Here is a 12,014-nt window from a genome sequence, read left to right as displayed (position 1 = left end):
GAGAGATGCAAGAACCTCAGAACAAATTCTGGCATATGGTAAGTGAAGTGAAGTCACTCAGTCTGTCCTACTCTTTGCGACCCCATGGACTGTAGCCTACCGGGCTCCTCCGTCCATGGGATTTTCCAGGCAAGAATACTGGAGTGGGTTGCCATTTCCTTCTCTAGGGGAACTTCCTGACCCAGGGATCAAACCCAGGTCTCCCACATTGTAGGCAGACGCTTTACCATCTGAGCCACAAGGGAAGCCATATGGTAAATGCTCAATAAACATTAGCTTTGTTACCCTCCACTAGAACTTAAGGGCAATCAGGAATTAATATGCTTTGCCCCTGAACCTGGGTCTGAACACCCAGGCTAATTTAATGAAGGAGATAAACCCTTCTCTGTTATATGGACATAAAATCTCAATTTATTACGATGGTGTAGGATGGGCAGGTCAGTAGATTGGCAGGGTGGATGTGGCTAATAGTCTATTGAAAGAACTATAGAAGAATCCTCACCCTTCCTTTGCCTGAGATCCCACCTCACCTTCTAACCCCGGGGCTGGTTGAGGAGCAGGAAGGTGGGTTTGGATTCCATGTCCAGGAATGGGATTTGATAGGGAGACAATTAGAGAAGGGCACCAGCAAAAAAGAGAGGACAGAACTCAAAGTATTACATTTGAAATAGGAAATCAAGGTTCCAGTCCTGGCTCTGGCCTTTACCAGGCACGTATTTTTCACCTCGAAGTCTCAGTTTCCCCATCGGTAACAGGAGGTAATTACGCTGGATCTGACTCCACAGAGAGGCTGTGAGGATCTATGGAGACAGCAGAGAACTGCTGTGCACTGATTCCTACAGATGGCGCCAAAGCAAGTGTTAGGAGAGCAGGGCCATTGCACAGCCCAGATTATCTTTGGAAATCCCTTAGGAGGGCTCTATTTGGGGCAACTGACAACCAACACATCCAGGACAGCCAGGGTTTTTCTCCAGATGAGATAGCTGATTTAGAAGAAGAGCTATGCTATCTGGAAAGTTCCTCTCTTGAAACACCGCATCCTGCTCAGCAAGGTAGAACCCTCTCAGCAGGAGCTGCGGTGGGAACTAAGCCTGTGGAAGAGGAAGCAAATTCGTCTCCTGCTCAGTACAGGGCACATCCTCATGGAGGGAGAAGAAGGCCAGCACCAGTTAAAAGGGGTTTGTCTCTCCCTGCACTGATTAAGGTGCAGGACACGTGGGGCCTTAGGGCAGGAAGTGGAGCGCTGAGCTCTGCTGCCTCTCACACTGGAGGCCGAGGCCCTGCAGATTGCTTTGCCTATGGCTTGCAGGAAACCTCAACTCAGACATTTCATGTTGCAGTTTTAGAATGCAAAGGGCTCTTGGAGATCACGCAAGATGAAGAACCAAGGCACAGAGAGGTGTGATGGCTGGTCCCTCTGCTCTTTAGTGACCATAGCAAGGACTCATGGGAGAAACATGGCCTTGATCAGAGAGACAGGACTTCAAACCCTGTCTTTGTCACCTGTGGATGTGTGATGTTCTAAAGGCCCCTGTTTGTAGAATGGGAATAAGGAAACTTTCTCCCCAGAGTACCAAGAGGACTAAACCACGTGCATGTGTAACAGAATGTTAAATTGTCTGAGCCCAGATGGGAAGCTGCTCACTCCTCTTTCAGTGCCCGGAGGTTCACCTGCCCCAGCAGCAAAGGCAAGACCCTGTGACAGGTGTGACAGCCTGGGCTCCACTGAGAGGGGTTTACCAGAGGGCACCTTTGGGGGTGGGGTTGCCGTGGGGGCACCAGCAGAGGAGAGGCCTCTCCCTGCAGCTAGTCCTGCAGAGGGGGAGGGGCGTCTCAGAAGAGCTAAGGGAAACGTCCTCAGGAGAAGAAACCTGGTTTAAACTCCAGCCACACCCAGACATTGTGAAGCCACCTTATAACAGTGTCTCTCAAGGAAGAACCTTTCTGCCTTCCTTTCCTCTCCTTCCTTCCTGCTTACACACTGACTGCATTAGAAACAGCAGCGGGGAGGGCAGGGCAGGGCCGGGGGTTGCCTACCAGGGAGGAGGGAAAACGTGGGTCCATGGGTTGAATAATATATTGACCAGTCATGTTGTTTACTGGATTGAGACAGTGTTTTGGGACTTAAAATAAGCATGGAATTTTTAATTACCTATAAGTGATTAGAAAAATCCTGAGACCATTCATATTTTCAACAAGGGGCAGGAGACAGCATGTACCTCCCACTGAATACATTGAAAGGGACCTTGGAAGAGGTCCCTTTCAAACCAAAGCTGCTTTTGTAAGCAGACCTCAAGAGGCCCTCCTGTTTAACACACAGTTGACACCCATCACACACCCTGCACTATGCTTCGGCACACGGCAGGCTCTCAACAATGTGCAGATTCATTTATTCACTTCTCATCCCTCTTGGCTCTCCAGGTCCTAGAGGCCAAGAATTTTGACCCTTTAATATCCGAACTCCATAGTGCCTGGTGCAGAGTAGACCCATCAATGCCTGATGAATGAACAGAATAAAAGTGAGTTCTGTGCCAGCTCCACAGCAGCCACCATGACAAAGGTTACACTGTGGAGCCTGCTGCTGAGGAAGGGGGTGGGGCCAGCACACGCCGTTATTGCTAAGATTCTGTACTTACATGTGACACTAATTATACCCGCAGGCTGAGGAGCTGCAGCCTAATCTCTGACACTGACAGGGCGTTTTCCCCACTCATATTATTCTCCTTCAGTTTCAAAAGAGTTGGGGCCATGATGGCAGGTGTAATTCTGTCTGTCCTTTTGTAGATGAGAAGATGAAGGTGGAGAGACTGGGGACCCAGGCAAAGTCTTTGGTGAGCTGAGAGCAGATGGGACTCAGGACACCTACTGCAAACTCAAGCTCTCATCTAAAACCCAAAGCCACAGAAAATGCAACTGAAAGAGAAAAGGAGGAGGTGGTTTCTCCCACCACAAATGGAAGCAGGAGAGAATAAGAACAGACTTGCTAGATAATAATATGCAAAGTCTTGGGGCAAAGTGCAATTTTATGGTTGATTTATAATCCTCAGGAAATTGGGAGCTGTCATGAAAATCCTGACATGAACTGACTGACTGAGGGGTATGAAGTGTGTGGCTGGCCTCTCTGGATCAGGGTGGCTCTAGCAATGAAGGGATGATTATAGGCATCCAGAACTTGGCACAAATCAGATTTTGCAGCTGGGTGACTAGGAGTTCAAGCCAGTTCCTAGACGGTCCAGAAGGTGGCGCCACTTGCCAAGATAATCTGGTCAAAGACAGCAGCCTGAGACCCCGCCCGCCCTCCGCCCCCAGCCCCGCCTACAAGGGAGTCCCTAGCCGCTCTAATTTGGCCTAGAGTCTACTGTTGGATTTCTATCACAGAGTGAGATGCTTTTCAGACACCAAGGGTACATCTCAGATTCAATTCAGTTCAGTCGCTCAGTTGTGTCCAACTCTTTGCGACCCCATGAACTGCAGCACGCCAGGCTTCCCTGTCCATCACCAACTCCCAGAGCTCGCTCAAACTCATATCCATCCAGTCGGTGATGCCATCAACCATCTCATCCTCTGTCGCCCCCTTCTCCTTTTGCCTTCAATCTTTCCCAGTATTGCCAAAGGATTGCAGTTTCAGCTTCAGCATTAGTCCTTCCAATGAATATTCAGGACTGATTTCCTTTAGGATGGACTGATTGGATTTCCTTGCAGTCTAAGGGACTCTCAAGAGTCTTCTCCAACACCACGGTTCAAAAGCATCAATTTTTTGGTGCTCAGCTTTCTTTATAGTCCAACTCTCACATCCATACATGACCACTGGAAAAACCATAGCTTTGACTAGACTGACCTTTGTCAGCAAAGTAGTGTCACTGTTTTTTAATGTACTGTCTAGGTTGGTCATAGCTTTTCTTCCAAGAAGCAAGCATCTTTTAATGTCATGGCTGCAGTCACCATCTTCACTGATTTTGGAGCCCAGAAAAATAAAGTCTGTAACTGTTTCCATTGTTTCCCCATCTGTTTGCCATGGAGTGATGGGTCCGGATGCCATGATCTTAGTTTTCTGAATGTTGAGTTTTAAGCCAACTTTTTCACTCTCCTCTTTCACTTTCTTCAAGAGGCTCTTCAGTTCCTCTTCCCTTTCTGCTATAGGGTGGTGTCATCTGCATATCTGAGGTTATTGATATTTCTCCCAGCAATCTTGATTACAGCTTGTGCTTCATCCAGCCCAGCATTTCGCATGATGTACTCTGTATATAAGTTAAATAAGCAGGGTGACAATATACAGCCTTGATGTACTCCTTTCCCAATTTGGAACCAGTCTGTTGTTCCATGTCCAGTTCTAACTGTTGCTTCTTGACCTGCATACAGATTTCTCAAGAGGAAGGTCAGGTGGTCTGGTATTCCCATCTCTTTAAGAATTTTCCACAGTTTGTTGTGATCCACACAGTCAAAGGCTTTGGCATAGTCAATAAAGCAGAAGTACATGTTTTTCCAGAACTCTCTTGCTTTTCCGATGCCCCCACGGATGTTGGCAATTTGATCTCTGCTACCTCTGCCTTTTCTAAATCCAGCTTGAACATCTGGAAGTTCACAGTTCATGTACTGTTGAAGCCTGGCTTGGAGAATTTTGAGCATTATTTTCTAGCGTGTGAGATGAGTGCAATTGTGTGGTAGTTTGTAAATTCTTTGGCATTGCCTTTCTTTGAGATTGGAATGAAAACTGACTTTTTCCAGTCCTGTGGCCACTGCTGAGTTTTCCAAATTTGCTGGCATATTGAATGTAGCGCTTTCACAGCATCATCTTTTAGGATTTGAAGTAGCTCAACTGGAATTCCATCATCTCCACTAGCTTTGTTTGTAGTGATGCTTCCTAAGGCCCGCTTGATTTCACATTCCAGGATGTCTGGCTCTAGGTGAGTGATCACACCAGCGTGGTTATTTTGGTCATGAAGATCTTTTTTGTACAGTTCTGTATTCTTGCCACCTCTTCTTAATATCTTCTGCTTCTGTTAGGTGCATACCGTTTATATCCTTTATTGTGCCCATATTTGCATGAAATGTTCCCTTGGTATCTACAATTTTCTTGAAGAGATCTCTAGTCTTTCCCATTCTAGTGTTTCCCTCTATTTCTTTGCATTGATCACTGAGGAAGTCTTTCTTATCTCTGCATTCAAATGGGTATATCTTTCCTTTTCCCCTTTGCCTTTAGCTTTTCTTCTTTTCTCAGCTATTTGTAAGGCCTCCTCAGACAACCATTTTGCCTTTTTGCATTTCTTTTTCTTGGGGATGGTCTTGATCACTGCCTCCTGTACAATGTCATGAATCTCCATCCATAGTTCTTCATGCACTCTGTCTATCAGACATAATCCCTTGAATCTGTTTGTCACTTGCACTGTGTAATTGTAAGGGATTTGATTTAGGTCATACCTCAATGGCCTAGTGGTTTCCCCTACTTTCTTCAATTTAAGTCTGAATTTGGCAATAAGGAGTTCACGATCTGAGCCACAGTCAGCTCCTGGTCTTGTTTTTTTCTGTATAGAACTTCTCCTTCTTTGGCTGCAAAGAATATAATCAATCTGATTTTGGTATTGACCATCTGGTGATGTCCACATGTAGAGTCTTTTCTTGTGTTGTTGGAAGAGGGTCTTTGCTATGACCAGTGCATTCTTTTGGCAAAACTGTTAACCTTTGACCTGCTTCATTTTGTACTACAAGGACAAATTTGCCTGTTACTCCAGGTATCTCTTGACCTCCTACTTTTGCATTCCAGTCCCTTATAATGAAAAGGACATCTTTCTTGGGTGTTAGTTCTAGAGTAGAAGGATGTGAGCTCACCTTCTCCTGCGAGAACTCCAAAATTACAACTTGCTGCTGAACAACCATTGACAGGAGAATGTTGGATCCCACCAAAAACAGATACCCCATGTCCAATGGCAAAGGAGAAGCCCCAGCATAACAGTAGGAGGGGCAAAAATCACGTTTAGAATCAAGTCCCATACCTGCCAGAGACACTCGGAGGACTCAAACAAAGCCTTGTACATACCAGGAGACCCCATAGAGATTGAGCCAGACCTGCCTTTGAGTGCTTGAGTGTCTCCTGTGGAGGTATGGGTCAGCAGTGGCCTCTGCAGTGGGCAGGGGTTCTGGGTGCAGCAGATCTGGGTGTGGCATAAGCCCTCTTGGAGGAGGTTGCCATTAACCCCACCATAGAGCTGCCAGAACTTACACAAGACTGGGGAAACAGACTCTTGGAGGGCACTAATAAAATCTTGTGTGCACCAGGACCCAGGAAGAGGAGCAGTGACCCCACAAGAGACTGACCCAGACTTGCCTGTGAGTGTCCAGGAATCTCAAAAAGGAGGCGTGGGTCAGTGGTGGCCTGCTGCAGGGTCAGGGGTACTGAGAGTGGTAGCAGGTGCCTGGGACCTTTTGAAGGAGGTCGCTGTTATCTTCATTATCTCCAAACACCATGGTTTGGTCTCAGGTCAGACAATAGGGAGGGAACACAGCCCTGCCCATCAACAGAAAATTGGATTAAAGATTTACTGAACAAGGCCCCGCCCATCAGAACAACACCCCCCCGCCCCCATCAGGAAGCTTCCATAAGCCTCTTATCCTTATCCATCAGAGGGCAGATAGAATGAAAAGCACAATCACAGAAAACTAATCAAACTGATCACATAGACCACAGTCTTGTCTAACTCAAAGAAACTATGAGCCATGCCAAGTAGGGCCATCCAAGACAGATGGATCATGGTGGAGAGTTCTGACAAAATGTGGTCCACTGGAGAAGGGAATGGCAAACCACTTAAGTATTCTTGCCTTGAGAACCCCATGAACAGTATGATAAGGTAAAAAGATATGACACTGAAGGATGAACACCCTGGATAGGTTCCCAATATGCTACTGCAGAAGAGTGGAGAAATAACTCCAGAAAGAATGAAGAGATGGAGCCAAAGCAAAAACAATGCTCAGTTGTGAATGTAACTACTGATGTAAGTAAAGTCCGATGCTATAAAGAGCAATATTGCATGGAAACCTGGAATGTAAGCTCCATGAATCAAGGTAAATTGTAAGTGGTCAAACAGGAGATGGCAAGAGTGAACATCAACATTTTAGGAATCAGTGAACTAAAATGGACTGGAATGGGTGAATTTAACTCAGATGGCCATTATATCTACTACTTGGGCAAGAATCACTTAGAAGAAATGGAGTAGCCCTCATAGTCAACAAGAGAGTCTGAAATGCAGTTCTTGGGTGCAGTCTCAAAAATGACAGAATGACCTTTGTTCGTTTCCAAGGCAAACCATTCAATATCACAGTAATCCAAGTCTGTGCCCCGACCAGTAATGCTGAAGAAGCTGAAGTTGAATGGTTCTATGAAGACCTAAAGACCTTCTAGAACTGACACCCATAAAAGATATCCCTCTCTGATTGCCCCTGCACAACTGCTAATTCCTTCATCCTGCAGTACTGAAGAGTTGGCTGAGCAGATGGTACTGGGAAGGCCTTACAATCCAAGCAGTTATTATCATTTTAATCACTACACACAGTGACATAAATTACCACTACAGTTAATTGAGCACGTGCCTGGCTAGACACTAAGCTAAATGCTTTCAGTGAATTATTTAATTCCCATGACAATCCTGTAGGGTATATATTATTATCCACATGTTACAGATGAGGATGTGTTGAAATTCAGAGAGGCCAATAAATTTGTTTTCCATCACAAGTCCAGTCAATTGCAAAGTCAAATTTGAATGCAGTTCTTTTTGGACTCTGTAGCTTGTACCGTGAATCACTGTGAGGCACTGTCTCCTTCTGTCCTCCTCCCTCTCTCCTCCACTCTCTCTGTGCCTGGCATTGTCCCAGGGGTTAGATTCAGGACCTGTTGGACTAAACCTCTGCTCTTGGGGATGAATGACAGCAGTGGGCCATGGGAGCGTGATTCCCATCTGAGAACAGAAAAAAATATTCACTTGTATCCAGGACCACCTTTAGGTCAGGCATGATGCTGGGGGGTGTTCAAGCTGGAAATTCCAGGTGTCTATTGGTTACATTTAATCTGGGTTTTTGTGATCATGGATCAGGTGTGGGCTCTGTGCTCTCTCAGTAAGCCAATTTCTCCCTTCACTGCCAGTTAGCAAGACCTTCAATATATTCTGGCAGGTGTGTGTGTGGGGGGCGGGGCGGGGGGGCGGGTCAGTAAAACTGATTCATCAGTACTGGAGCACAGGCACCACTTGACCCTTGAAAATGAAGCAGGTGGCCAACATATGCTGAACAGTCCTATCCCAGCCGGCCAACTAGCATAGCCACGAAAGATTAGGGAACCAGGCAGATGGGAGGGAAGTTTCTTCTCTTAGGCGTCCTCCATGGCTTGGGGATAATGAGGAACAGTGACAGAAGGTCTAGGGCCAAGGCTTGGGAGATCAGAGAATTTCACCCTCTCATGTTGTAAGTGTGATTTCACTTGGAGTGAAATGGGTTTGCTGCAGGGCACACAGCCTGTTAGCTCTGAAGTGAAGACAGACGTGGGAGTCACCCGTACTTCGTGTCCATGGAATGAAGTAGAATCTGACCTATTACCTGTGTGTCTGCAAGATGTCAGTTTGACCCAATCTCATTTAACAGTTGAGGAAACTGAGGTTCAGAGATGTGGAATAACTTGTCCAAGATCATACAGCAACTTAGTGACATTTACTGTGTTTCTAATATATAAATATAAAAACTCTTCTGGGTTCTCTGTACCATGTGTGTGGTTTCATACACCACACAGATTTGGAATCTGATTTCAAGTGCAAAAGGAAGTGAGGGTGAAATGAATTAGGTGCAGAAATATTGACATTTCTGGAACCTTTAAATGACATTTGAGGAAACAGGATAAAATGTTGGAAATTAAGACTGTAATGTGATATAAACAATAGCTGATGTTATGGGTTGAACTGTGTACCAGCCAAAAGATATGCTGAAGTATCTGTAAATGCAACCTTATTTGTAAATATGAGGTTTTTACAGATGCAATCAAGATGAGGTCATTAGGGTGGACCCTAGGCCAGTGTGACGTGGTGTCCTTATAAGAGGGAATATTGGACACAGAAACACAGGGAAAAGGAAGTTAGAGACTGAAATAATACATCTACAAGCCAAGGAAGGTCAAGGACTGCAGGCCTCCACCAGAAGGTAGAAGATGACTTGAAACAGATCCTCCCTTAGAGACCTTGCTCTTGCTGCTGCTGCTAAGTCGCTTCAGTCGTGTCCGGCTCTGTGAGACCCCATAGACGGCAGCCCACCAGGTTTCCCGTCCCTGGGATTCTCCAGGCAAGAACACTGGAGTGGGTTGCCATTGAGACCTTAGGAGGAACCAACTCCCCTGACACCTAGATTTCCAACTCCAGCCCCAGAAGTGGGAGAGAGTCCCTTTCTGTTGTTTAAGCCACCCTCTCTGTGGTGCTTCCTTATGGCAGCCAGCAAACAAGTATAATGGAAAACCTCTTATTAAGTAGTTACTTTGCGGGTCATGTCTCTCTGTCGATTTAATCAATATTCATTGAGTATCTACTATGTGCTAGGCACTGTCTAGGGTGCCAGAGAAAGATCAGGGAGTAGAGAGGCAGGAAGTCCCTGCCTTCTGGAAGCTTCTAGTTCCCTGCGTTATCTCCCAGAATTCTCACAATTCTGTGAAATAGGGTCATCCCCCTCACCTTGAGATAAGGGCCTCATATTAGGGAAGGACAAAGTCGGGCCTGGTCTCTGTCACTCTGTTCCACTCATTTACAGAGAGGTGCACGACTGATTCCTGGGGGGAGAAGGTGAGACAGGCAGGGGTGTGGGGCCCCAGCATTTCTGAGATCAGAGTCCTGCTTCCCAAACAAACCATGCCTTGGCCCAGCCTGGAGAGCCCTGCGTAGCCACATGTGAGGCAGAGATCTCGACTTGCCAGCTCTGTCTCCAAGTCCCCTCTTCCCCCACTGAGGTCAGGCTGCTCAGGAGGCCCAGTTTGGGCAGAGGATGGAAAACCCTGGGCCTAACAGCAGGCAGCTGCAGTTAAGAGCTGGGCCGTGGTACGGTCACCTGAATACAAACGTTCACAGTGTATCAGCGACCACCAGTGTTGCTCTGCGATCCTGGTGGGGGGCGGACAGAGACAAGGCCTCCGCATGATCGCATCTGAACCAAGAGGCAAGGTCAATGCTCTCCAACCACATAAACTCAATGGGCTCCTTCCAGCCAGTGCTGTGAGGGACTGCTGTTTACTCACAACGGCTCTAGGCCTGCTGCACCCTGTCCTCTGGGTCCAAACTGTAAGCTACCCCATCATCCAAGAGCCCCTGGTTCCTGACAGCATCAGATACAGAACAAGTCCTTACTCTTAACTTCCTCCAAATTGCCCAGTACAAGCCTACACCTCACAACAAGCTCCTTGCAATCCCTCTTCCTGAGATGTCCCAGGTTCCCTCAGAGTGTTTCTCTCCTGCTTCAGCAAGCGATACACCTGACTTTGTCCCCCTATCTATGTACTCTTAGTGGTCAGCCTGGCTGTAACTGGTGCCTGCCTCGCTCTCAGACCCAGATCCTTCGGGGTCAGCACAGGGGGCTCCTCCCACTGGGCGTGGCCTCTCCTCCCAGGAAGAACCCTCAGCACTTCAAGGGGCCCCGTGGACCTAGGTGTGGTGGCAGCCATCACCCCTGCAAGGGAGACTGTGGCTCCACCCCGCAGTCTGTGGAAGCCTCTGATGTAGGAGAGCGTTTTCCAAGGAGCACCCCTCTCTCCTCCCCCATAGGCTCCCACCGGAGCTCCTCAGCTCCATTCAGATAAAGAGGTTCTGCCTTCAGGGCCGACTGCTCAGCACATTTTTCTAAGCATTAAAAAATCACTGAAGAAGAAAAATAGAAATCCCTGGGGGGCCGCACCATTCCCCGACAGCCAAGCTATTAAACTTTCAAGTCCCAGTACTGAGCGGCCTGACAGCTGGAAGGCGCCCAGCCTAATGTGTCCTCGCTAAAGCAGTTCGTTCCAGTTAGAGCAAGCTAGGGTAAGGATCAATCACTGTTTCTGGCAGTTCCTCCCAAATTAGAAGAGGAAGAAAAGCAGAGAAAAAGGAGGCATATCCCAGAGTTTAATCTCCTCTCAGAGAAGGGCTCTCACTGACTATGACTCCATCTTATCAAACAGTAGGCACTCAGGGGATCACTGGCCCGTCTACCCTTCAGGATCTTGGGTCTCTGATTTATTCTTTTTTTGAAAAGTCTTTATTGAATTTGTTACACTATTACTTCTGTCTTATGTTTTGGTTTTTTGGCTGTGAGGCCTGGGGAACTTAGCTCCCCCATGAGGGATCGAACCTTCACCCCATGCATTGGAAGGTGAAGTCTTAACCACTGGACCGCCAGGGAAGTCCCTGGGGTCTTTTAAATGAGTTTAATAGGAGGCTTTTCATAATTTTTGGGGGGCAGCCAACACTGAGTTGGTCCTGACTAGAACACTAACTCACAGAGAAACTGCATCTCTGTGGGCCTCAGTTTCTTTGTCTATAAAGTGGGTGTTAATGGCCTGAATTGCGCCCCCCTCTCCAACGTGCATGTTGAAGTCCCAACCCCTAGCACCTCAGAATGTGACTGCATTTGAAAAGGGCTTTTAAAAAGGAGATTAAGTTAAAATGAGGTGGTGGTAGTCTGATATAAGTGGGTCCTTATAGGAAGAGGAAATTTGGACACAGGTCTCCAGTACTCTTGCCTGGAAAATCCCATGGATGGAGGAGCCTAGTAGGCTGCAGTCCATGGGGTCGCTAAGAGTCAGACACGACTGAGTGACTTCACTTTCACTTTTCACGCATTGGAGAAGGAAATGGCAACCCACTCCAGTGTTCTTGCCTGGAGAATCCCAGGGACGGGGGAGCCTGATAGGCTATAGTCCATGGGGTCCCAAAGAGTCGGACACGACTGAGTGACTTTTTACTTTACTTTACTATAGAGGGAAGACCATGTGAAGACGCAGGGAGAAGACAGCCACCTGTCAGGCA

General features: G+C 47.1%; 1 protein-coding gene across 1 annotated transcript in view; it reads right to left on the bottom strand.

Annotated features, from left to right (window-relative positions):
* The window catches only part of BFSP2 (beaded filament structural protein 2), a 77,986-nt gene that overhangs the window by 50,078 nt on the left and 15,894 nt on the right, over nt 1-12,014 (bottom strand). The window lies entirely within an intron of this gene.

This window comes from Bos grunniens, chromosome 1 (assembly GCF_055505025.1).
Source record: "Bos grunniens cultivar Pamir isolate PY7600 chromosome 1, Bosgru_T2T1.0, whole genome shotgun sequence".
In the NCBI taxonomy this organism is placed as follows: Eukaryota; Metazoa; Chordata; class Mammalia; order Artiodactyla; family Bovidae; genus Bos; species Bos grunniens.
The sequence above is the reverse complement of the archived record's forward strand: the minus strand, read 5'-3'. Positions and strand labels throughout refer to the sequence as shown.